The following is a 27343-nucleotide window of genomic DNA, read 5'->3' as shown; positions in this document are numbered from 1 at the left end:
GCTGGCCTAGGGGCTGCAGGGCCAAGGGCACTTCAGCACAGCTGCCTTAAACACATCAAGATCCAGGAGAGTACCCGGCCACTATGAGGCCATGAACCTTTGCAACCATCCCACACTGTGACAAGAGCCTCCACTCCCCAGTGAGGACCCCTCCCAGCCTCACTTATTTATAAACCAGCAGCAGGCAGTGTGTGGCTGGCCCTTTGTACAGGCAGCCTCAAGGATGTTACTGGATGCACATTCAAGCACCTGGTAGGCGGTTCCTTCCCAGTGACTTGGCGGCAACCTGGGCCAGGCACACTGACATACTCAGACGTGCTCCAGCTCACAGATGGCTGCCTTAAAACTACTCTCCTGTGGGCTGTGGTTCTGTGCCTCTTCCCATGCCTCTGGAGTGCCTGGTCCCAGGGACGTGTTTGCAATTTTTCTACCAGTACTCCAGTGGAAGCTGTAAAACACAAACCCAATGGTGCAACAGTTCTGATTGGTGGTTTTGGTCTGTGTGGAATTCCAGAGAACCTTACTGGAGTAAAAGGACTAGCTGCAGTTAGCAACCATGCAAAGGTTGACAACTTTGGACTTCGATACAAGCAGATAAAATGTATGGTCTACTCCAGTGGGGAGAAAACGCAGAATTGGAATGACAGTACTTATCTGGTGAATTAGAAGTAGAGCTGACACCTCAGCGTGCACTTGCAGGGAAGATTCCTGCAGGTGGGGCTGGGGTTTCTGTATTTAACACCAGCACAAAGTATGGGATCCTGGTATAAGAAGGAGGATTCCAATCAAATACAAAAAAGATTTCAGCATCATCACTGCCAGCAGGTCAAGAGAGGTGAGGGAGTTCAGTGGTCAGTGCTTTACTGTGGAGGAAGCAATTACAGGGGTTTTAGCTTTGGTGAAAGCCTGGAAGGCAGAATGAGCAGGAAATGTAATTTTCAGGAAAATCAGGAGGAATTTCAATTTTCCAATGAGCAAAGCTGCAGCAATAACAGTGGTAGAGGTTGGAGAAATTGTGGATATTGGCACATTTGCTCCAGAAGACATTCATATTCCTCAGATTTAGGTATCTCACCTTATAAAGGGAAAAAACAATGAGAAAATAATTGAGTGTTTATCAATTCGCAAAGATGTAAATGGAAAAGCCAAATTTGGGAAACCTGGAGATGATATAAGGGAACGTATCATCGAGTGGGCAGCTCTTGAGTTTGAGGATGGCATGGTCCATATCCAATACAACACGAAGCCAATGAAGATCTAATCAATGCAGGCAGGGAAACAGCTGTTATTCTTTTTTTATTTGTTTATTTTTACATAATATACATGTGTTTATTAGGTTTCCATTTTTTTGCCTTCACAAAATTAAAAAGGCTTAAAATTTAATAACAATAACAATGTTTAAGATAAGGACTAGAAACAAAAACCTCGTAAAGAATGAATGAACATAAATACATTCAGAAAAGAAATCAGACAATTGCTACATCAAAATATTAAGCAATAATGATAATAATGCAAAGAAAGTAACATTCACATTGTCGGATAAGAGTATGTCTATAATAGAATGCTTTGACTCAGATTCAGGATGGAATCATTAGTTAATTTATTATTTTTTTTAAGTCTCAAAAAATAGACAACTGATATTTATAAATAAAAGTAAAAGATAATTTCGAAAAACAGATCATGCCAAATCTTATAGATGATAGAAAAAGAAAAAATACTTCAAGATCATTCTACTTGATCTGTGTACACCTGATATTAAAATTGGAGAAAATAGGGCGGCGCCTGTGGCTCAGCGGGTAGGGCACCGGCCCCATATGCCGAGGGTGGTGGGTTCAAACCCAGCCCCGGCCAAACTGCAACAAAAAAATAGCCGGGCGTTGTGGCGGGCGCCTGCAGTCCCACCTACTTGGGAGGCTGAGTCAAGAGATTCGCCTAAGCCCAAGGATTTGGAGGTTGCTGTGAGCTGTGTGATGCCACGGCACTCTACCGAGGGTGATAAGGTGAGACTCTGTCTCTACAAAAAAAAAATAAATAAAATTGGAGAAAATATATTATTATAAGGGGGAAATTACAAACATATGTCACTTATCAATGAGGATGCAATATCCTAAACAGCGTATTAACATGTCTTTTTTCTCCAGCCATGAATCATTTGCAATGATTAGAGGGCTAAATGTCAATCTAACAATGATAGGAACAATGCAGGTTTCCAGATAAAGTGACCTGGCTAACTGGACAATTTCTGGGAAGATGATAAAAGGAATGGTGGTGCTTTGGATTTAGCATCCAGTGCCAAAACCAAAGTGGTGGTCACCAAAGAGCATTCAGAAAAAGAAAATGTACATAAAAACATGAAGAAATGTACCTTACCACTGACTGGAAAGCAGTGTGTCAACTGCATTATTACTGAAAAGTAATATCACCCAGGTTATCTGTGAATCCATCGAACAATCCAAGAATGCAAGTTCATCGGTCCCAGTGATGTCTTGTTCCTGGAGGAAAGCATCAATCAACTGAAGACCATAATTATTTTAAGGCTTAAATCTGGATTCACACACAAGCTGTGTTCCATGAGGACAAGAAGAAAGGGCTAACTCTGGGCTCTAGGAAGGCCTGACGGGAAGACACACAGAAGAGCACCAGGTATGACTTTTTCACTTTCAGCAAAACTCTTGCAGTGAAACAGATCACAAACTGAAATGTGGACACCTGTCCCAGGCTGGATGTTTTTCATTTTAAACCCTTTGTATTTAAGGTTTCAACTGCTCCAGGCAGCCTAGAGGAAGAAGGCTAAAAACTAGAAAGGTTTACTGTATACTAACAAGCAGTACCTGATTAGTTTTCTTCTAATATTTCAGGCTTTATGCAGCCATTTAGAATTTATTCTCTTAAAAGTACTCGACAGAGGTGGGCAGGAAGATGGCCCACTAGAGGCAAGTTTCCCCAGAGGCTCCTGACCAGAAGGGGAGATTCTGGACAGATTTGGCCTCTGAAACTGAAAGAGGGGAGCTGAGATAGGAAAAAAAATAGACAAGCACACATGATACCAGCTGTGTAAACCTGTGATTCCAAGAAAGAGGTGCTAATGAACAAATTCCAGGTAGAAAGCCTGTTGCCAGGAGAAAAAGAGTCTCCTCCCCAAAGCAGGAGGCATGCTGCATTGTTTTCTCTGCAAGTGAGAAGGGGACAAAAGACCTCTCATTTTACCCCCTGAGTGAGAGTGAGAGCTGCTAAATACTGGGCCTCTTCCTCCTCCAGAGTGGCCCCCCCATAAGCCTAGGCATTATCCTGCTCAGCATGAAAATAAATACTCTTCCTGCAATTCTGAACTTTCATTCCAAGCTTTCCCCCTTGTCTGGCAGTCTGAAGGTCTACCTCCTGCAGAGCTCAGAGTGTGTGGCCATTCCCATGTTGGTCTGGGCATTCATTATATGGATAGAAGCTGGGAAACAGTGACTTCAGTAGAGGCAGAGAGGAATGGGAAGAGAGGGACATTTGGGAGAAAGAAATGCATGCGACATTGCACTGAGGGCAAGACCACTAACCTCTGTTCAGACTTTAAGGGTGGAGCCACTGATGCTGGTGCAGAGGTACTGACCCCTGTTAAGACAGAGCAATTACTACCTAATTGGGACTTTATTTATTTTAAATTTTCCCCTTCTTTATTTTTATTAAATCATAACTGTATACATTAATGCATTAATGGGATATAATGTGCTGATTTTATATACAATTTAGAATCCTTACATAAAACTTGTTAACAAAGCCTTCACTTCACTTAATTATTGTGGTAAGACATTTGTACTCTACACTTAATGGGTTTGATATGTACCCTTGCAATATGCATGATAGACGAGGTCTCACTGTTTTACCCTCCCACCCTCCAACCACCCTTTTCCTTCCCCTCCTTCATCCTGGGCTATATTTCTGTTTTGTCTTTCATATGAAAATGTGCGTGATTATAAATTGGTTTCATAATAGTACTGAGTACATTGGATACTTTTTTTTTACATTCTTGAGATACTTTACTAAGAAGAATATGTTCCAGCTCCATCCATGTAAACATAAAAGGGGTAAAGTCTCCATCTTTTTAAAGGCTGCATAATATTCCAGGATATACAGATACCACAATTTATTAATCCATTCAAAGGCACTTGAGCTTCTTCCATGAGTTGCCAATTATGAATTGAGCCACAATAAACAATCTGATGCAAATATCTTTGTTGTAAAATTGCTTTTAGTCTTTTGGATATATACCTAGTAGAGGAACTGCAGGATGGAACGGCAGGTCTACTTTTAGTTCCTTAAGTGTTCTCCAAACTTCTTTCCAAAAGTAACATATTAGCCTCCATTCCCACCAGCAATGCAGAAGTGTTCCCTTCTTTCCACATCCACACTAACGTGTAGTTTGTTGATTTTGCGATGTGGGCTACTCTTACTGGAGTTAGATGATATCTCAAAGGGGTTTTGATTTTCATTTCTCTGATGATTAAAGATGATGAGCAGATTTTCATGTGTCTGTAGGTCACATGCTTGTCTTCTTCAGAGAAGCTTCTGTTCAATTCTCTTGCCCACAATGAAATGGGATCACTTGTTCTTTTCTTCTTAATAATTTTAAGTTCTTTGTGGATTCTGGTTATTAAGCCTTTGTCAGAAAAATAACCTGCAAATATCTTCTCTCATTCTGAGGGCTGTCTGCTTGCTTTACTTGCTGTGTTCATAGCTGTGCAGAAGCTCAGAGATCAAACTTTCACTCTTCACAGATAATATGATTTTATACCTGGAAAACCCCAGGGACTCAACTGCAAAACTCTTAGAAGTGATCAAGGAATATAACAGTGTCTCAGGATACAAAAACCATGCTCACAAATCAGTAGCTTTTATATATACCAATAATAGTCAAGCTGAAAAAAACAGTCAAGGACTCTATTCCTTTTACAGTAGTGCCAAAGATGAAATATTTGGGAATTCATAACAAAGGATGTGAAAGATCTCTATAAAGAGAACTATGAAACTCTGAGAAAAGAACTAACTGAAGACATTAACAAATGGAAAAACATACCCCATGCTCATGGCTTGGAAGAATCAACTTTGTTAAAATGTACATTTTATCCAAAGCAAAATACAAATTTAATGCAATCCCTGTTAAAGCACCACTTTCATACGTTAAAGATCTGGAAAAATAGTACCTAATTTTATATGGAATCAGAAAAAAAATCTAATAGCCAAGACACTATTCAGAAATAAAAACAAATCAGGAGGAATCATGCTATCATATTTCAGACTATACTATAAATCTATAGTGATCAAAACAGCATAGTACTGGCACAAAAATGGAGAGGTAGCTATATAGAACAGAATAGAGAACCAAGAAATGAACCAAGATACTATTGTTATTTGATCTTTGATAAGCTTATCAAAAATTTAAATTGGGGCAAAGATTCCCTATTTAACAAATGGTGCTGGTAATTGGCTGGCAACATGTAGAAGACTGAAACTGGATCCACACATTTCACGATTAACAAAAATTGAATCTTACTAGGTAAAAGATTTTTTTTTTACCATAACCGTTTATTAAAGTAGATACAGAACACTTCTTTTCTCAAATTTCAATACTGTTTTACATGTTTTCTGTTTGTGAAACAACTCCTATTATGTTTATAACCCCAAATTTCAATTATTAACAGATTAACTTAATATTCACTTGTCAAACACAGTTGATAATCTTCAGGGGAAAATACATCAAAAGCATATATACAATTATAGAAGTTCTTACTATACATGTAGCATGGAAGATGCATTTTATTACTTTTTACATATTCTAAAAGACATTCAAATGAAGATAAATAGATTCAAACTGGCTGACAGACTGTTCTGTTGGTTGAGGTCCTTCATTTTATTTTTTGTGATAAGAAAATCCAAAATTATTAACATTGAATTTCTCATCATACATTCATCTAAAAACAGTTAAACTTGTAAAGGTAGATTATAGATTAACTGGTTAATTTAGGTTTTTTATACTGGCTTATTATTAAATTAATTTATTGCTGGGGATATCTGCTAGAGAAGGAAAAATGTATTGGCGAAACTTCTTCCAGTTATTAGAATTTGGTAAAGAAACAAAATGAAAACAAAAGGAAAAAATAATTGCAAAGCCTTATGATGCTATTTTTTGGACTAGTCTTTTATGTTCAGATGATCGTTTTCAGTGTTTTCATTTTCATAAAGGTAAATACCTGAAAAGAAAGACACATTGTATATGGTTTTTCCCAAAATATAGCTTTTAAAAAAATATATACATATATCTATAAGCTAAAATTATGCAAAACCAATAAACAAAACACAGTATAGAAAGTGGATGCAGCATATAGATTATAAAATGTCCCCACAGCAGTTGGGGGCTTCCCCCTCCCTTTACCTGTTTCATGATTTTATAATCACACCTAAGTATTATCAAGCCTGAAATAAAGGCACTACTGATAACAGGTAGTGCAAAAAAGCTCAGATATTTCTTTGAATAAAATACTTTTAAATGAGTAGATTAAAATGCAAAATGGCACATTTTTTCAACTCATTCCAGTGTCAAAGCTTAACCAAAAACCTAAATATACAAATGCAGCCTGGAAATATTTTAGTGCAAATACGAAAAGTAACGGCATAATTTAGTTACTTTAAATAAGGTATTGTATGGGTAGGGATTTTTTTTTATGAGGGACAAAGAATGTAATGGCATCTGGTGCAATGTCTTCAAACTTAAGAAAACAAAATAAGAGGTGAAAACTCACCTACTAATTATTTAATTTATCAATCTAACTTATAAGGGGAGACTAAAGTGTGATTTGTGAAGAAAAAAATATTTTCTTAGATTTGTTGATGGCAGCAAAAAATAACATATGAGTTCTCCTGAAGTCTGTACACAGAAGTCAGCATTGCAAGAAGAGAACATTAAACTTGCCGAGGAGCTGGGGAGAAGCATAGACGAAGTCACAAGTCATCGAAAGCTGGAAGAGGAAAGATCTGTGTTCAATAATCAGTTGTTAGAAATGAAAAAAAGAGAATCCAAGTACATAAAAGATGCAGATGAAGAAAAAGCCTCCTTGCAAAAATCCATCAGTATAACTAGTGCCTTACTCACAGAAAAGGATGCAGAGCTAGAAAAACTGAGAAATGAGGTCACAGTGCTCAGGAGAGAAAACGCCTCTGCCAAGTCCTTGCATTCAGTTGTTCAGTCTCTAGAGCCCGATAAGGTGAAGCTTGAGCTCAAGGTAAAGAACTTGGAGCTTCAACTCAAAGAAAACAAGAGGCAGCTCAACAGCTCCTCAGGTAATACTGATACTCAGGCAGAAGAGGATGAAAGAGCCCAGGAGAGTCAGATTGATTTCCTAAATTCAGTAATAGTGGACCGTCAAAGGAAGAATCAAGATCTCAAGATGAAGGTAGAGATGATGTCAGAAGCAGCCCTCAATGGGAATGGGGATGAGCTCAACAATTATGACAGTGATGACCAGGAGAAACAGTCTAAGAAGAAGTCTTGCCTCTTCTGTGACATTTGTGACTGCTTTGAGCTGCATGACACAGAGGATTGTCCTACCCAGACACAGATGTCTGATGACCCTCCCCACTCTACACACCATGGCAGTCAGAGTGAGGAACGCCCATACTGTGAGATCTGAGAGATGTTTGGCCACTGGGCAGCCAACTGCAATGACCACAAGACCTTCTGATGAAGCCTCAAGTCAAGAACTTGGCTTTTTCAGGCGTGTTAGTGTTTAAGCAATTTAACACCAGCATTGTGTGTACAGACTTCAGGAGAACTCATATGTTAATTTTTTTTTTTTTTTTTTTTTTTTTTTGTAGAGACAGAGTCTCACTTTATGGCCCTCGGTAGAGTGCCGTGGCCTCACACAGCTCACAGCAACCTCCAACTCCTAGGCTTAAGCGATTCTCTTGCCTCAGCCTCCCGAGTAGCTGGGACTACAGGCGCCCGCCACAACACCCAGCTATTTTTTGGTTGCAGTTCGGCCGGGGCCGGGTTTGAACCCGCCACCCTCGGTATATGGGGCCGGCGCCTTACCGACTGAGCCACAGGCGCCGCCCTCATATGTTAATTTTTGATGCCATCAACAAATCTAGGTAAAAGATTTAAACGTAAGACATCACACTATAAAGATACTTTGAGAGAGTGCAGGGCAAACCCTTGAAGAAATTCACCTGGCAGTATCCTTTATGAGGGGACCCCTCCAGGCAATTGAAGCAACACCAAAAATACATTACTTGGATATTATCAAAGTAAAAACCTTCAGATTGGGAGTTTAATGGGTGGGGGTGCTGACCGTGATTTGGACATTCAAGGGTGAAGCCACTGACTCCTGGTTGGGACTTTTGCCTGTGGGAGTGTGGACTCTCAAAGGGTGCAGTCATTGATGCCTGGTTTGGACTTTAAAGGGCTGGGCACTGACACCATGTTTGGACTTTGAAGGGTAAATGAACTGATTTCCAGTTCAGACTTACAAGGCTGGAGGTGCTGATGCCTTAGTCCTAACTATGGCTAGTGATCTTTTCAGAATTGGTCATACACAGGAGGGGGCAGTCTCCATCCTCTTGTGTATGTTGGCTGTAAATGTCTGTGGATTTCTACTATCTAGGAATTAAGAGACCCTTTGATCTCTCCCTAGCAGGCAGTGATTGTACTGTCCAGGTCAATCTGTTGAGAACTCTAGACATGGGCTGTCCACCTGGGGTCTCTCTGAGGTTGAGCTGTGGTTGTTTTGAAGTGGGAAAGAACTGAATATCCTTCACCATCTGTCACTTATCAAAGGAAAAGTGACAATGTGTCTGGGTTCCTTTATAGATACTCTATGCTAGTCCGTATATCTACATCTCTGTTTTTCTGCCAGTACCACGCTGTTTTAATCACGATAGACTTGGAGTATAACCTAAAATTTGGCAACGTGATGCCTCCAGATTTCTTTTTATTTCTAAGAATTTTATTTACTAATAGGGTTTTTCTGGTTCCATATGAATTGACGTACTATTTTTTCAAGATCTTAAAGGTCTGACATTGGTGCTTTGATGGGTATTGCATTGAATCTATAGATTTCTTTGGGTATTATGGAAATTTTAACAATGTTGATTCTTCCCAGCCATGGGCATGGTATGTTCTTCCATTTATTAACATCTTCGTCTAGTTCTTTTCTCAAGGTTTCATAGTTCTCTTTACAGATATGTTTCACATCTTTTGCTAGATATATTTCCAAGTATTTCATCTTCTTTGGCACTACTGGAAAAGGAATAGAGTCCTTGACCATATTTTTGGCTTGACTATTGTTGGTATATATAAAAGCTACTAATTCACAGGTATTGATTTTGTATCCCGAGACACTGCTATATCCCTTGATCACTTCTAAGTGCTTCATATTTGAGTCCCTGGGGTTTTCCAGGTATAAGATTATCTGAAAAAGTGAGAGTTTGACCTCTTCTGTCCTTATTTGAATAACCTTGATCCCCTTCTCTTGCCTGATTGAGAAGTCTAGGACTTCTAGTACTGTGTTGAATAACAGTGGTGACAGTGGGCATCCTTGTCTAGTTCCAGATATGAGTGGAAATGTTTTCAATTTTACTCCATTCAATATACTATTGGCTTTGCATTTGCTGTAGATGTCCTCTATCAGTGTAAGATATAGCCCCTCTAAGCCTATTTCTTAAGTATGCTAATCATGAAACGATATTATCAAAATCCTTTTCTGTATCAATGGATAGAATTATATGGTTTTTGATTTTATTTATATGGCATATTATAATTATAGGTTTATATATGTTGAGCTAAACTGGTAACCCTAGAATAAAACCAACTTGAACGTAGTGTATAACTTTTTTAATATGTTGTTGAATTCTTTTTTATAGGATCTTATTGAATATTTCTGCATCAATATTTATTAATGGTATTATTCTATAATTATCTTTCTTTCTTGGGCCATTTCCTGGTTTGGGAATAAGGGTGGTATTTGCTTCATAGAATGTGTTGGGGAGGATTCCTTCCTTAACTTTGTTTTAGAAAATATCATGTAATGTAGGTACTAGTTCCTCTTTGAAGATTTGGTAGAATTCTGATGTGAAATCATCTGGTCCCAGGATTTTCTTTTTTTGGAGAGTCTATATACTTGCTGCTATTTCAGTGCAGAATATAGGTCTATTTGAAATCTCTAATTCTTTCTGGTTGAATTTAGGAAGGTGGCGTACTTCCAGGTATTGGTCCATTTCCTCCACATTTTCATATTTCTGAGAATAGAGTTTTATTACAGTAATCATTGAAGATTTTTTTTTGAATTTCTGTGTTATCTGTTGTTATTTCCTTTTTTGTTTCTGATAGAAGTTATTATAGATTTTACTTTTCTGTTTATTGGTTAGTCTAGCCAGAGATTTATTGATTTTATTCACCTTTCCAAAGAACCAAATTTTTGTTTTGCTGAACTACTGAATGATTCTTTTGTTTTCAATTTTATTTAATTCTGCTTTAATTTTGGTTATTTCTTTTCATATGGTGGGTTTGTAATTAGATTGTTCTTCTTTTTCCAGTTTCTTGAGATGTCCTAATAAGTTGCTGACTTGCTCCCTTTCTGTTTTCTTGATGAAGGTATCTAATACTATGTATTTCCTTCTAAGGACTGCCTTTGCAGTATCCCACAGTTTCTGTCTTCATTATTATTTGATCGCCAAATCTGATGATTTCTTTCTTAATCTCATATTTAATCCAGCTATCATTCTTTCCATGACTTTGCTTGAGTATGAAGATTTCTGCTACTGTTGAGTTCAATTTTTATTCTGTCATCACAGTCCAAGAAAGACAAGGAATCATTTCTATTCTTTTGAATTTGATACAATTAGACTTGTGTCCTAAGATATGATCAACTTTGGAGGATGATCCATGGGATGAAGAGAAGAATGTGTATTCAGTTTTATTAACATGAAATGTTCTGTAAATTTTCCCCAGGGTGAAGTTTAAGTACATTGTTTCCTTCTTTAGTTTCTTCGTGGAGGGTCTATCCAGAACCGCCAAAGGGGTGTTAAAATCTCCAACTATTATACTGCAGGAAGATATCAAATTAGTCATGTCAGTTAGTCTTTCCTTTATAAATTGAGGAGCATTCAGGTAGGGTGTATAAATGTTAATTATTGAAATCTCTTCACAGTGAGTGTTTCCCTTGACAAATATGTAGTATCTTCCTTATTTTTTCTTATTTTAGTTGGCTTAAATCAAATTATATCTGCAAATAAGATGGCAACTCCTGCTTTTCTGATTTTCATTTGCCTGTAAATGAATGACCCATCCTTTCATCCTGAGTCTTTCTTTCTTCTTTGAGATAAGATTAGTCTCCTGTAGGCTACAGACATATGGTCTGAGTTTTTTGTTTGTTTGTTTGTTTGTTTTTTATCCAGTCACCCAACCTGTGTTTCTTGGAGGAGAATTTAAGCCATTCACATTATGGAAGAATTGATAGGTATAGTAGTGTATTGGCTGTCATGTTTTTCAAAGGTCCTGTGTATATTTTTAATTATTTAACTGTTGCAGGAATACAAGGCCCAATGAAGAGAAAGAGCAACCAAACACCACGTTTATAAGAGGAAGGGCTTTATTCACCAGCTGGGAGCTTACGGCATAGAAGAATTCCAAATGGCCATGCTCCCCAACTGTCTTGGTCTTTCCCTTTTTATTGACAGTCAAAAAGTTCCACCCCACAGGTACCCTTCTCACCGGCCAGTTTGAATCAAGCAGGAGATGACATTCCCGCCCCTATAGAACTACAGGATTTCACAGAACTTGGAAATTTCCAAGTTTCAGGAAGTTAAGTTTACAAATACCCAAGAGCTGAGTCACTGTGGAGAGGACCCTGCATGTGTATACTTGTGGTCTCCTTGAGAAAACCTGTTCTTCTAGATCTCACCCTTCTCGGGTATCATCTCTCATTCCCCCTTTTTGAGACTCCAATATATTTTAATTTGGGGTCTCAATATCAGCTTGTTTCTGCAGGTGCAAATATTAATTACTTTTCAGCACTGAGATTTTAGGGACTGTGACTCTTGGTGGGTTCTCTACTCAGGCCTTAATAGTACCATGGTGGTGCGCTAATATACATATGAGTTTTTACTTTTCCCTGTGACATTTCCCCCCTTTGCCCAAAGTTCAAAGTCCAATTAAGATAAGTCCCTCAAGGAGTTTCCTCAGGCTTCAGCCATGCATTGACCAGCCAGCTCCCAGTATGTGCCTGGAGCAGGGCATGTCGATTGTCGCAGGGTATGTTGATTGTCTTAAAAGTTACCTTTACTTTCCAAGGGTCCGGGAAGCCCTATTCAGCCAGCTGTGATGACTCTAGATGAGGATTCTTTCCATCTTCACTGCTGTGCGTGTGGTCAGAATGATGGTGTAAAGTCCTTTCTACCTTGGTTTCAGGGGGACCAAGTTCTGATTCCAGACCTATATTTGGTCCCCTTGATCTTCCAGAGAGAAAAGATGTAAAGACGCAAATGACTAAACAGAACACAGTTAATTACCCCGGTGGAGATTTTCTTTGTTACTCTTTATAGGGTTTTTGTCTATTCAGTTCAGTCTTTCCAAGTTCTTTTAGGAGTTCCGGCTTAATTGCAGAAAATTGACAGAGGCCTCTTTGAATAACACCAGTGGCAAGGCCTGCCAGTTAAGCTTTGCTTCCTGACAGAGTTTACCAATTTCTGCTTTTATGGTACTGTTTATGCACTTTACCCAGTCTAAGCTTTGAGGCCTATTAATTATTCAAAGTTTTAGCTTATTATTTGTCCTAGTTCTGTTATGAAGGCTAGCCCATTGTCAAATTTAAAACAGTGGCTACCTAAACCATGGGATGATTTCTCTGGGAAATATTTTTACTTCTTTAGGAGTCCTTTTTATCCTGATGGGGAAGGCTTTTACTTATTCCAAGTCTGATAGACCATCACCAGCCAGTACTTGTTCCCTCTAAACCTGGTCATTTCAGTAAAGTCTACCTGGAAGTCCTTGAAGGGCATTGCTCCATACGAATGGATCTCTGGGGGTACCGCTGGTTCTTGGCACGAATTGAACTGGCTGCCGGTGACACACTGTAGACTGACAGTTTTGGCCAGGGCTGCCAGGTGGGAGATGTAGAAGTATTGGCCAAGCAACTTCATCAAATATTCCTGTCACCACGGTGGCTCCTAGAATCTGGGGGACTGCTACTCATTCGTCTGGCATCTTTATTCATCCTCCCTCTGCTTCCTGATTCCCCTCTGCTGCTAACCATTTCTTCTCCTCCCAGGAGTAGATAGGGGTGATCACAGGGACCCATGGGATGAGGGAAGCCACTCGTGACACCTGTTACATCTGGGAGGCAGCCCTCTTTGACTCAGTGTCAGCTCTGGTGCTCCCCTTAGTGATGGTGGAAGCATCTCTTTGAAGTTCACGACAGTGCATAACTGCTACTTTCCGAGGTTTCCATACTGCCTCTAGCAACTGAAGTTATCTCCTGCTGATACTTAATGTCTTTTTTCCCCCCAGAATTTAATAGTCCCTTCTCCTTTTACAATGTCCTGCATACTTGGAGAGTCAAAAAAGTATACTTAGAGTCTGTGTAAATATTTATACTTTTTTCTTGGCTTAACTCTAAGGCTTGGGTCAAGGCAATTAACTCAGCCTTCTGAGCAGATGTCCCTTGAAGTAGAGGCTTAGCCTCCACAGTCTCTGTTAAGGTAACCACTGCATACTCAGCCCGCCACTCACCTTGCGCTGTCACGTAACTACTTCCATCTACATACAAGTCCCAGTCTGCATCTGTCCAAGGCCTGGTCACACAAGTCAGTTCTTCTAGAGTACACATTATCTATAACTTCTGTACAGTCATGCTCAGTCTCTCTTCCACTAACTGGAAGGAGCGTGGCTTGGTTTAGAGTGTTGCATTAGAGAGCCAAAAGTGTCCCTCAGTGTCCACTAAATTGACCAGAGTGCGGTACTTTCACTCTGAGATCGTGCCCTAGGGTCAGCGTATGAGCTTCTTGCACAAGGAGAGCAGGAGCAGCTAGAGCCTGTAAATAGGGTGGCCAACCTTTTGCCACTCTATCCAACTGCTTAGAGAGGTAGGCTACAGGCCTTGGCAAGGACCTAAACAGCTGGGTTAATATACCCACAGCCATTTTATCACTCTCTGAGACATACAGAGTAAAAGGCTTGGCCAAGTTTGGCAGTCTCAATGCAGGTACAGCCATCAGCCTCATCTTTAGCTGGGAGAAGGCATGTTCCTCTTTTCCTCCCCACTCCAAGGGCACTCTCTCCTCTCCTTTAGTTGCCTCATACAAGGGCTTAGCTAAAACGGCAAAGTTAGGGATCCAAAGACAATGGAAGCCAACCGGGCCTAAGCATTTTTAAATCTGCTTTTGGCTCATGGGGTTGAGGAGGTAATTAATGACCCGCCTCCATTTCATGCCTAGATACCTCTACCCCTGCTGGATAGTAAATCTTCGATAATGTACTGGCTGCTGGCAAATCTGGGCCTTCTGTTTGGATAATTTATAGCCACATACCTCTAGATGTCATAAAAGACAGTCCATACCTCGGGCACAGGCCTCCTGGGTAGAATGTCCTGAAAGGAGGTCATCGACATATTGGAACAGCACACATTCTAATTCCTCAGCCTGGAATTTCTGGAGGTCACGAGCCAGCCCTTCTCCAAAAATTGTGGGTGTTTTGAACCCCTGTGGCAACCTGGTCAATGTGTACTGTTTCCATGTCTGGTCTCTCCCACTGGAAAACAAACAGTCTCAGGCTTCCCAGAGCCAGCCTTATACTGAAGAAGGGTTCTTTTAAGTTCATACAAGAGGGCCACTTGGCTTCTGCTGGCAGCAGATTCAGCAGAGTAGGATACAGTGTTTACAGTTACACCATTTACTGGGAAATTCTAGATAACATTTAATACTGCACAAGTTTTCCAGTGTAGCCAACAGGTGACCTTTGTGGAGTCTTAAGGCTTCAGAGTAAATATAACTACTGCATGTAATTCTATACTCTTTGGCCAGTCTCTTAGTCCCATTTAACAGATCAATTTAGTAAAACAGTTAGGTCTCATTTTATGAGTTGACAGTACAGACAAGGCTGGGATCTAAATACAGGTGGACCACAGCCTCTTTTTCCTCCTTTTAAACTATTTTTATCTCTCCAATTTCTCTTTTTACTAAAGGCAAATTATAGTAGAACTAACTTATTTGCCAAAATAAACTGTACCTTCAGTATACGGGGTCTGATTATTTGCATAAAGTGCAGTAAGAATAATTAATTATTAGACATCTAGGCTCTTCTTTCCTTTAAAATTGGCTTTGCTGGAACCTCTTATAAGGAATCTCAGGCTGGACTTTTTGAAATCCTTTCAGAACCCAGGTTTCAACTGTGCCTTTAGATACCTGTATGCATTGGGTAAATTCCTCTTCTCTTGAAGTTCCCAAGCACATTTCAATTCCCAGACCCGTTAGCAAGTGACTGTCATTACGTACCACAGATCAGGAAATGTTACTGATGGGTATCTGGCCAGTTTTCCAAAGGGCTTTTTTATTGGCCTTATAAAGTCAACCTTAATTCTTTAATGCAGTCTGCACACCTCTGGAAATGCTATTCCAGCCAAAGCTTTGGTAAAATAACCAGTCCCTTCATCATGTCCTATAGAACAAAACAGATTCTTATTGAACTTATGCAAATAACTATATTGTCAGAAAGTAAGAGTACTTACAAATGGCTTTCAAATTCCAGAGAAATCAAGGAGAGAGAAAAATACATGTTTCAAACTCTGATCATAAGTATATATACATTTCTTGAAAAGCTACAAATAGCTCAAAAGACAAAAAAAGATTTTCTTGATTTCTGGAAAACAGAACACAGAAAGAATCATTCAAGCAAAAAGCCATTACACATTAGACAAGTTCCATGTAACTGATTTCTGTTCTTTTGAAGTTATGTTAGCAATACTCATAGACATGTTAACTTTCCAAGGAAAGTTCTAAAAATCGGCTTTTTAGTCCAAAGGTATTCAATTTCCAAAGACATCAGAAATTTGAATTTGAGAGAATTCATCAGCTTCTCTTAATATTTCTTTTTCTTTTTAGGATGAACTTTGGATTCAGCCAGTTACATAAGAAATAGTTTTTTTTTTTAAGATGAATTAAAATTATTACCAACCATATATGTTAGGACAGAGCAATGTTTTATACATTAGGACAGACCAATGCTTTATACATTAGGACAGACAAATGCTTTATAATATTGGAATATATATGTATAAAACCATAATCCACATAAAATTCATCACCATTTCATATTTGACAATGTTTCCTATATATTTTTAATAAATCAAATAAGTTTAATTTGTTTTTCCGTGACTTTCAGTGGTCTTAATATTTCAAGAAGACCAAATTTATAGTTGTTTTTTGTTGTCGTTGTTTGTTTGTTTGTTTGTTGGCCTGAGCCAAGTTTGAACCCGCCAGTCTCAGTGCATGTGGCCCAGCATTGCAACTACTGCCCTACAGGCACCAAGGCTCAGATTTAGCGTTTTTATTTTGGAAGATTCCTCAAATATCAAAGGCCTAAAACATTTCTTTAAACAAAATTACAAGCCAAAAGATTTGAAAGGAAATGCATAGTCAACTGGGTCACATGTAAATTCTTTCCCAAATTCTTTTATGCGCTTTTTTAACCTGCACAGACCATCTACAAGCATTTTAAACTTTCTTTAACGTTTGCCCTGCCTTCCACTTTCTTACACAACCATGCTGTTTTAGGACAAAATTATCACGCAAGATTCTTTCTTTACACAATACCATTTTCCTTTCTGTTTAATTTCTCTTACTCTCAAAAACTCACTTCCCACAAAACAGGATCCCAATTTACCATGAAGTTACCCATTCACTCAGCCAAACTGATAACTAGAAGGTTTAAAAGGCAAAAATCTTATCCTTTGACAAAGAGTCAGTTTCCCCAACAATTTAAACAACAAAATTATTACATTTTACAAATGAGAGACATTTTATGAGATGTAACATTGATACAGAATTTTCCCACTCAGGGCTGGACAGGGAACCACCATTTTTCAGGCTCAGGTGAGCTTAGACATCAGACTCCCATCTCCAGGCACAAACCCTCTGAGCCCCAGCAAGCTCATGGACAAATCAGCCTGAAACCTTTTGGACAGCTCCACCTTGACTAAGGTGCACACACCCTAATCCCCTCCCCAGACAAAAACTACAGCAAAGACCTAATAACCTTGTCCAAGGTGAGGCACTTCATTCATTCATTTGCTAGAACACCCCTTCAGTTTGTAAAGGTATTTTTCCATCTACCAAGTCCTGGCCAAAATATCTCTCAGGACCAATTATTTACCCATAGAAAAAGGACTTATGCAGGAAACCTCTGATCTGGGCCTCCTCCTCCCTTCCAGGGGCTATTCACCTTGGAGACCTGTTGCTTATATGGATACAGCCTTGTCCAGCACGAGATTTACACTCTCTTCCCCAGATTTTCAAGGGCCATCCAGAGCTCACTGGACTTCTTCAACCGCAACACTTTTCAAGGCACAACCCCTCTGCCAATAGCTCTGGTACCCCCCACTCTCTCTGCATGCCCCTCAATCCAACAAAATGCCATTTTATCACTGATCTGTGGCCTGTGGGCTCAATTCTCAAATCCCTGAGACCAAACACTCACTGAAGAAATTCCATTAACAAAACTACACCAACATCCTTTCTAATGTCTTTTCATTTCTCCCAAGTCCCACATGGCCACGTGGCCACCACCAAAGACAGAAAGCTGAAAACCTGGAACTTCCAGTTTATCTCAGAACAGCTGGGGGACAAAGTTGGAGCAGGGAAGAAGGGCACACTCACACATTCCTTTCACCTCATGAATGGCGGAGGGTGGGGGTGGGGAACCCCATCTGTTGTTACCCATCTCAGTCATTCTCAAAGCACTCACATACACACAATTCCAACTCACTTCTTAAACTGGGCAGCCTCGATTTCCCACTGAAGCTGCCACTTAGCCATAGGAGGCAAAACAACACTCCCCTAGGCCCTGTGAAGGGAGTCCAACTCCACCCTTGGAGTTCTCTCAGTCACACCACATTCCACACATGTAGTGGGATTCCCAGATCAATCATACCTTGCTTTAGATGTCTCCCTGTGTAGGTACCCGTTCCTGCATGCCAGTTCCTCATAGTGTTTGACTCCTTGAAACCACGCTGACAGGGTCCTTTCTCAGCCCAGTCGAGGTGTCCACACAGAGAGGCCAAACTGTCTCACTGGCACGCTCAGTGGTTCACGTCACCCAGGCCGATTAGGGGCCCCCACGTGGGGGTTCAGAGGATTGGTGGCAACTACCAGGTGCCTGTTGTCTCCAGGGGTGATCTCGCTTCCCAGTCAGGGAACCAAAAATGTTGCAGGAAGACAAGGCCCAACAGAGAGAAAGAGCACCCAAACACCACGTTTATAAGAGGAAGGGCTTTATTCACCAGCCGGGAGCTTATGGCATAGAAGAATTCCAAATGGCAATGCTCCCCAATTGTCTTGGTTTTTCCCTTTTTATTGAAAGTCATAAAGTTCCACCCCACAGGTACGTTTCTCATTGGCCAGTTTGAATCAAGCAGGAGATGGCATTTCCGCCCCTACAGAACTACAGGTTTTCACAGAACTTGAAAATTTCCAAGTTTCAGGAAGTTAAGTTTACAAATTCCCAATAGCTGAGTCACCATGGAGAGGACCCTGCATGTGTATCCTTGTGGTCTCCTTGAGAAGACCCGTTCTTCTAGACCTCACCCTTCTTGGGTACCCTTTCTCATCACCCCTGTGAAAGCTAGATTTTGCTGTTCAAATCTGGGTATGTTTATTTTGGGGTAGAACATTGTACTGTTCATTATGGAAAATGGATCTGAGTATTTTCTGGAGAGCTGGTCTAGGAATTGCAAATGTCCTCAACATGTGGACATCAGTAAGTATTTGATTTCTCCATCACAAATGAAACTCAGTTTAGCTGAACACAGGGTCCTTGGCTAAATGTTGTTTTGTTTTAGAAGATTGAAGGTTGAAGACCCTCCTCTTCTGGCTTGAAAATTTTTGGCTAAATGATCTGCAGTCAACCTAATATTTTTCTCATCGTAGGTAAGACTTTTGTTATGACTGGCTGCTTGCAGGATTTTTTTAATTCATAGTAATTTTGGCATAGTTAATTACAATGTGTCTAGGAAATACTTTATTTGGATTGAGTCATTCTAGGATTCTGAAACTATGTGCTATCTAGATTTCTGTACCTCTTGCATTGCGTGGGAAATTCTCCTCTATAATATCTTGGAGTACAACATCTGTGCCTTTAGGATCATCCTCTATTTCAGGAGTCCCTACAACTTGGATGTTTGAAATGATCGCACAACTCTCTCATAGAATGTTCTGTTCTTGTTCTTCAGGAATCCCTACAACTTGGATGTTTGAAATGTTCCCACAACTCTCTCATGGGATGTTCTGTTCTTGTTCTTCTTTTTTCAGCCTCTTTAAATGCTTGGGATCATTCAAAAGACTTGTCTTCAATTTCTGAGATCCTTTCTTCTGCCTGCTCAAATCTATTACTGAGAGGCTCTACTGTATTTTGAAACTTTATGAATAACTTTTGTACTTCCTTGATCTCTGCTATGTTTTCTCATTATGTCCATAGTCTTGGTGACATTGTCCTTGAATTCATTAATTTCTTGAGATAACTTTTGAACTACTGTTTGCATTTCTATTTCCATCCTTTTCTCCATTCTATTCATCTTATTTTCAATCCATATTCTGAATTTTCTTTCTTTTTTTTTTTTTTTGCCCGAATTCCCTTTCTGACATTTCAGCCATTTCTCTATGTATGGTAATTTCTGTTATATTTTCTTTGTCATCCCTTGGGGAAGTTGATCTATTCTGTTTATTGTAGGATAATATTTAGAAATAAACATATCCTACATCAAGCACACAAAGTAAATTCAGTGTGAGTTTAAAATCACTTGCTTTTCTTTCTGAGGCTTAAGAGATCTGGACACCTCCTGGGTTACTCACAGAGTTAGGCTTTTTTGGAGTTGTAAAATTCCTTAGGCTTTTTCTCTGAAGCTGTACACCCCGTGAAGCCTGAGATCCAAGGGCATGCCGCCCTTCCTCAGAGATACGGGCCAGAGGGTTGACATATGTTAACAACATATTGTCAGAAGTCTATAGGTACTCTGCCCTGAAGGAAGGACACAGTCATTACTTCATACTGAGTGAACTGAGTGAATGCTTGAAGATATTCTATCAACTCTGTTCCCCTATGGCTATTTTCGTCTTTGTGACCTGCTGGGAAACTAGTCACTGTTTAGAGGAAGAGATTTACTACACAGGTGATTGCATTGATATGATAAATATTTCCTTTCAAGTTAAATTACAGTTATGTAAAAAAGAAGATAAGATGATGAAACTAATAGATAATAGATTAGGTGTGGACCTGATTGGAAGAGTACAAAACTAAAACTTGGAATAAAGAATTTTGCTATATGCCATCCCACGGTGTATAGTCTGTTTCTTGACTTAATAATTACAGAAGCGAGTTTACACCCACGGCAAAGCTGCTGTTCATTCGCATCTCCGGTCATGCAACATTTATTTATGTTGTAAGAGTTCTTCCATGGTTCCTCCCCATGAGTATTTTTTGAAATTTGACAATTATATTGCAGAAAATTAAAACTGGTGTGGTGAGACTGAATTGGTGTCCCAAGAATTGGATCTAACCAGCCCCTAACCAATGAGCTGGGGCTTGTGCTTTTATGGCTTTTCCCCTGGAGCCTTGCAGTGGTCTCTTTCAGAGCTGCAGTCAAAGACTCTGAGGTCTTTCTTGCTGAAATAACACAATTTGGCTCTGCCTTCATGTCAGGCTTCCCCTACCCTATCCTAATGAATCACTGTACTAGGCTGAAGTCTCATCTGGGCCCCACTAGCAACACCTGGAGGAGGAAAATATGTCCATCTCCACTACAAAACAATCACCACTGAACCTTGGAGGGTCCCCAGGTGGACATCCCAGTTTGAAAGTTCTAACAGATTGTCCAAGTCAGTACAATAACTGTTCACAGGAGTGAATTCAAAGAGTTTCAAGTGCCCAGTAAGTAGATATCCACAGACATTTCACCTGAAAAACCCATGGGGCTGAAGCTTGGTCCCTTTGGGGAGTAGGGAAGTCAGGAAAGTTTGTCTGACCAAGTCAAAACTGAGTTTTCAGTGCCCCAGTGCCCACTATGCACCATCTCCAAGCAACCTTCTCTTACTTCATGTCCCTCTTTTCCTGCCTTTTTCTCTCTCCCCGCACACCCCTGGTGCCACATGAATCAGTTTCCCTGCTAGTAACCAGCAGCCCACACAATTCCTGAGCCTCTGGGTGAATTCACCAAACACTATGGATTCTGCAAGGGGTAGACATTCAGGCAGCCAGGCTAGTGGAGAAGGGTGAACTGTGTGTTCAGAATTGTGGAGAAAATATTTCATTCCTTTTATTCCAGGCAGGTTGACACCTAGGCTCACAGATGGGACATCCCTGAAGAAGAAGGACCAGCTTTACTGGCTTTCTTCTGTGGGGCAATGTGAGAGGTCCTTTGTTCCATGCTCACTTACAGAGAGCCCCAAACAGGTCTCTGGCTTGGGGAGGGATCTCCCATCCACTTGGTGAAGGGCTTCATATCTGGACTTTGTTTTCTTTCCATCTAATTCTTGGAGGTACAACGTGTCTCAGCAGTGATCATGTACACTTGTCTATCTTCTTTCTATGCTTAGTTCCCACCTTTGACTTCACTGAGTCCCTTTCAGTCAAATATCTCTAGCTCTGGACAGGAGCCTCAGGTAAAAGCTGCTTTCAGTTTCTCATCTTCCTTTCACCATCCATTTCTCTGGTGATTAAAAATGAGGAGCATTTATTCATGTGTTTCTAGGCCATTTTTCAGTCATCCTCAGAGATTTTATTCAAGTCTCTTGACTAGTTATAGAGGGGGTTCTTAGCACTTTTCTTATTGTTTAATTTGAGTTGTCTTTATATTTCAGTTATCAGGCCTTTGGCAGAATCATAACTTGAAAAAAGCTTCTACCATTCTGAAAGCTGTCTGTTTTCTTTGTCTGTGGTACCCTTAGCTGTGCAAACACTTTTTATCTTGATAAAATACCATGTATTTATATGTGATGTTGCTGCAATCGCCAGGGGGAAATTCCTCATAAAGTTATTTTCCCAGATTATCTTCAAATGTTTTCCCCACACTCTCTTATAGAATTTTTATTGTTTCAAGTCTTAAATTTAAATCTTATATCCAGCAAGAATCAATTTTTGTCAGTGATGAGAGGTTGAGAGTTTTCTACATGTGGATAACAAGTTCTCCCAGCACCATTTGTTAAATAATGATTCTTTTCCCCAGTTCAAGTTTTTGTTAGGATTATTGAAGATTGAATTACAACATGTGGCTGAGTTCATCTCTAGACTCTGTTTTCTATTCCATAGGTCTATGTCTCTATTTGTGTGCCAATACCACACTGTTTTGATTACTATAGTCTTGTAGTATAACCTAAAATCTGGCAACCTGATACCTCCAGATTTTTTTTAATATGTAGGAATTGTGTTTGCTGTTGAGAGTATTTTTCTGGTTCCATATGAATTGATACTATTTTTTCAAGATTTTCGAAGTATGACATTGTTGCTTTGATGGGATTGCATCAAATCTATAGATTGCTTTAGTTAGCTTTGACATTTTAACAATGTTTATTCCTCTCAGCCATGGGTATTTTATATTCTTCCATTTGTTGACATCTTCTGCTATTTCCTTTCTCAGAGTCTCATAATTCTCTTTACAGGGATCATTCACGTTTCTGTCAGATATATTCCCAGGTATTTCATCGTCTTTGGTGATTTTATAGAAAGAATAGTCTTTCATTTTATTCTTGCCTTGACAATTGTTGGCATTTATGAAGGCTACTGATTTGTGGCTATTGATTTTGTATGCCAAGACACTGCTATATTTCTTGATCCCTTCTAAGAGTTTTTTAGTTGAGTCCCTTGGGTTTTCCAGGTATAAGATCATGTCATATGCAAAGAGGGAGAGTTTGATCTCCCCAACCCCATTCAAATTTCTTTGATCTCTTTCTCTTGCCTGATTGTGATGGCAGAAACTTTTTCAACACATGTTAAATAGCAATAGAGACAGGGTGCATCCTTATCTGTTTCCATATTTGAATGGAAATGCCTTTAGTTTTAGTCCATTCAATACGAAATTGGCTAAGAGTTTGCTGTAGATGGCCTCAAACAATTTCAGAAATGTTTCATCTAAGCCTATTTTCTGGAGGGTTTTTAACTTGACAGGAGGCTGAATATCATCAAAAGCCTTTTCTGTATCAATTGAAAGAATCATATGGTCTTTGCTTTTTATTCTATTTATGTAGTGTATTATATTAATAGATTGATGTATGTTGAACCAACCTTGTATCTCTGGCATAAAACACACTTGATCATGGTGTATAACCTTTTTAATGTGTCATTGTATTCTTGTTAATATCTTGTTGAATATATTTCCACTCATATTCTTTAATGTTATTGGTCTAAAGTTTGTTGTTGTTTTGTTGTTGTTGTTTCCTTTCCTGGTTTGGGGATCAGAGTGATACTTTCTTCATATAATTTTTTTGGGGTAGGATTTCTTCCTTTTCCATATTTTTGAATTGTTTATGCATCATAGGAACTAGTTCCTGTTCGAAGGTTTGATAGAATTCTGATGTGAAGCCATCTGGTCCAGAGCTTTTATTTTGGGGGACTTTTTTGTAATTGATGTTATTTCAGTGTTTCTCATTGTCTATTGAAGCTTTCTAACTCTTTCTTGTAGAGGATTAAAAATCATATTTACTACAACAGCCATCAATCTCATAACTTATGTGAGGAATTCTTGAGAATAAGACATTCTCCTGGCAAGCCTGGAAATCTCTTATCACTTGGAGGCAAGCCACCAAGTAACTCAGTAATCCCAGAGGTGGAAAGCTCAAACCTGATTTAGTAAGGCTGATGTTAAATAGCAAACATTTTATGGCAGTTCCTTGAAGAATTAATAAAGGGAATTGCATGTAGGAAATAATTGGAAATAATTTTTTGGAAATTATTTTTGGAAATAATTTCCTTGAGTACATAACTTTTTACCATCTTTTTTTTATCCATATGAGATCATTTTCTTGAGCACATAGCCCCTAAAACACATGGTCCCTGAGCACGCAGCCCCTGCATGTCTTTGCTTAGTTATCTTTCTGACCATTAAGTATCTTCTCAATAAAAGGACTCTGCAAGATGTGCTCAGTGGTATCCTGCACCTCTGGTTAGCCTCACCTCTTGCAGCGTGTACTGTCAATCCGTGTCTCCTGTGATCATTTATGCAGTTGCGACACTTTCTGTCTGAGTTTCAGATGGTATTGTGCTTCCAGATATTGGTCCATATCCTCTACATTTTCATAGTTCTTGGAATAGAGTGTTTCATAATAATAATTGACAATCTTTTGTATTTTTGTGACATCTGTATTTTCCCTATATCATTTCTGATTGTCGTTATTAGATATTTTATTTTTCTGTTTCTCCTTAGTCTAGCCAAGGGTTCATCAGTATTATTCATCTTTTCAAAGAACCAACTTTTTGGCCACCATATGGTTCCTATGTGTATATCTCCTTGATATCACAGTGTAAAAAATCATCCTTCCCCTTCTTCTTATCAAGGTCAATTATTCCCATCAAATGATGATTCTAGCTGTTTCAGTTACAATATGATGGTGTAACTTTAGGTTAGGAGTTGAACATCCCAGCCAACTGAAAGTAAAGTATCAGAGGAATGAAAAAACAAGCACCCAATGTACTTCATATTAAACCAGTAAAGGAGCAACTACATGCCTGCATGAGAGGAAAAACATATTTAAATTCAAGAAGATGGTGGGGACAGGGAGAGTGGTAAGCTCTCACCTATGGGGGACAATGTATGTGGCACATCTCCTGGGTGAAGGGCTCAACTGCAACTTGGACTTTTCCTAACAAATGAAAGCCATGTAACCTAATCATATGTGCCCTTATATTAATATAAAAAATTAAGTTTTTTTAAAAAATAAATCAATAAAAACTCAAAATACTGTGTAGAGGGAAGCTAGAATTCTCTCAATTTAATATAGGCATTCCTACCCCACATTTCCCTCATCATGAGATAGGTACACCCCTGGGATGCTTTGTTTTGTGGGATTCCATGCATGGAATCCAGCATTGTGGATCCAGTTTTGTGGATCCAGCATTCTCTAAGCCCTACTTGTTGGATGAGAGTTGGTCTACAAGTAGGAAATTCAAACTGATACCTGGGGTAGGTGACTATGCTTGTGAGGATAAACTACTGGTTTTTCCAAGGTAGAAGGAGACATATGTGGACACCTCACCACACAGGCCTTGTCCTTGGTCACCTCAAGGACAGTTCCATCTGTGTGGTCAGTTATTGTCTCTACTGCTGATGGTTTGGACATTCAGATGCAGAAGCAGCTAGGGGGGTCTTCATCAGTGGGAGTCTCTGCCAATATGTCCAGAGACTGTTCCTCTGCCCATCACACCATACGGTTACCAGTGGTGATGCTTGGCAAATGTTACTTGTTCAAATGAGTGCTTACCTGGTCTTGTTTGACATGGGAAAAATATTTTATAAGTCATGTCCATTTTTCTGCGTCCACCCATTTACCTGTCTCTACTCCTCCAGTTCTTTCCCTTCAAGGAACTTGAACAGAGAGTATCACCACCTCAAGCCACTTGTTCTTCCTCACAAAAGGATAACCAGATGTGCCATTTATTCCTCCTCCCATTGCAAGTATCTTTCTTATGCTTGACATTTTAATCATATACCAGACATTGGCTATAAAGAAGCCATGGTCCATTTTTGGTCTCCACCCATAAACCAAACCAATCTATCTAAAAACAAAGTTGTATATTTTTCTTCTCTGTCAGTTAGTAGTGCAGGACACCACCTGCCCTCAATAAGCCACAGGTTTAGGCTAAAGGAGTAGTGTTGGTGCAATTATAATGAATCTTGGATGCCTGGTTGTATCACTTACCCACACCTCTTTTCCTATTCAGATTTGATCTGAAAGGTAACATTTCCACCAAGGAAAAGTGCTGAACCTGTCTGACTTTATGACTTAGCAGGTTCAATAAAAGTAGTCTTGTAATGAGAAATTTCAGATATGAGGTCAGTAGGTGCACTACAGTCAAACATCTCATAAATCCATAACTCAGTAATGAACCAGAAGTCATTTTCCATGAAACATAAATATTCTCAGCAGAGGACTGGTGGGGACATAGCCTTGTTCTAGAATCCTGGGGCCAGTACCATGATTCTCCTCCTAAGACATTCTAATGACATTTAATAACATATGTCTTTGTGATAAATCATACCATCACCCCAAATGATAAGGGCATATCATGGGAGAAGTGGAGACAGTGTTTGCATGCAGCTGATTGACCTAGCACTTCGTGATGGTCCCTTTATGAATTTTTTCCATAGATGGAGAAATGCAGCAGCCAGCACATATGGAAATGATGGCCAGGCTCAGAAAATTCAGGAATGAGGAACAATCTCACTCCACAATGTCAGTCATCCTGACTACCAGAGGTGATATTCAGGGGTGAGGGGAATTGAGAACAGAAAAAAGGGAGAACAAATTGCATATGAGTATGACCTTGAGATGACCTTCAGTAGAAGAAGTTGCACATTGACCCCACTGATACTTCTCTAGAAAGAAATTCACCCCATTGACCTCTCTCCCCTAAAGAAAGGCCCAGGAAACCATGAAGGTGCTGCTGCCTGAACTGACATGCTGAATCCAGATGGATCATCTGCAGAGGGAAAGAGTGCTATGCTGCAACACCCACTAATAGATCTCAGAATTTGGGGATTATTCTAGTCCTGGGCAGCATGGATATCTGACAGATGTCAACTAAAGGAGGCTGCTTCACTGTGGTCACGGCACTCAAACATCTGTCTATGGGGAGCATAACTAACTGATGGGCACCTGCAACCACCACTCTGTTGGTGCCAAGGTTGCCCCAGGCTGCTCCCAGATACTGACTGACCACAGCATGCTCCTTCCTGGGCCCCAGGGTATTGACTCCTTTTCTTAGCATGAGACTATTGAAGGCCAGGCAACAACATAGCTTCATGGTGCAGGACTTTTGCCCTGTCTTTAGAAGAACCATTCCTTTCAGAGTCAAAGACTTCTAAATCTTACAGAGACCAGAAGTGCATGC

General features: G+C 39.6%; 1 protein-coding gene and 2 pseudogenes across 1 annotated transcript in view; all 3 read left to right on the top strand.

The window, feature by feature from the left end:
- The window catches only part of LOC128579269 (ankyrin repeat domain-containing protein 26-like), a 57485-nt gene extending 30613 nt beyond the window's left edge, over positions 1–26872 (top strand). Inside the window, exon 4 of the mRNA XM_053581438.1 lies at positions 26601–26872. The gene's annotated coding sequence lies outside the window, so the exon portion shown is untranslated. The remainder of the gene's footprint in view (positions 1–26600) is intronic.
- Positions 332–2417, top strand: LOC128579268 (succinyl-CoA:3-ketoacid coenzyme A transferase 1, mitochondrial-like; annotated as a pseudogene).
- LOC128579255 (CAP-Gly domain-containing linker protein 1-like) lies at positions 6894–7724 on the top strand (annotated as a pseudogene).
- Positions 26873–27343: the final 471 nt, after the last annotated feature.

Source organism: Nycticebus coucang, unplaced genomic scaffold, assembly GCF_027406575.1.
Source record: "Nycticebus coucang isolate mNycCou1 unplaced genomic scaffold, mNycCou1.pri scaffold_43, whole genome shotgun sequence".
Lineage (NCBI taxonomy): Eukaryota > Metazoa > Chordata > Mammalia > Primates > Lorisidae > Nycticebus > Nycticebus coucang.
The sequence above is the reverse complement of the archived record's forward strand: the minus strand, read 5'-3'. Positions and strand labels throughout refer to the sequence as shown.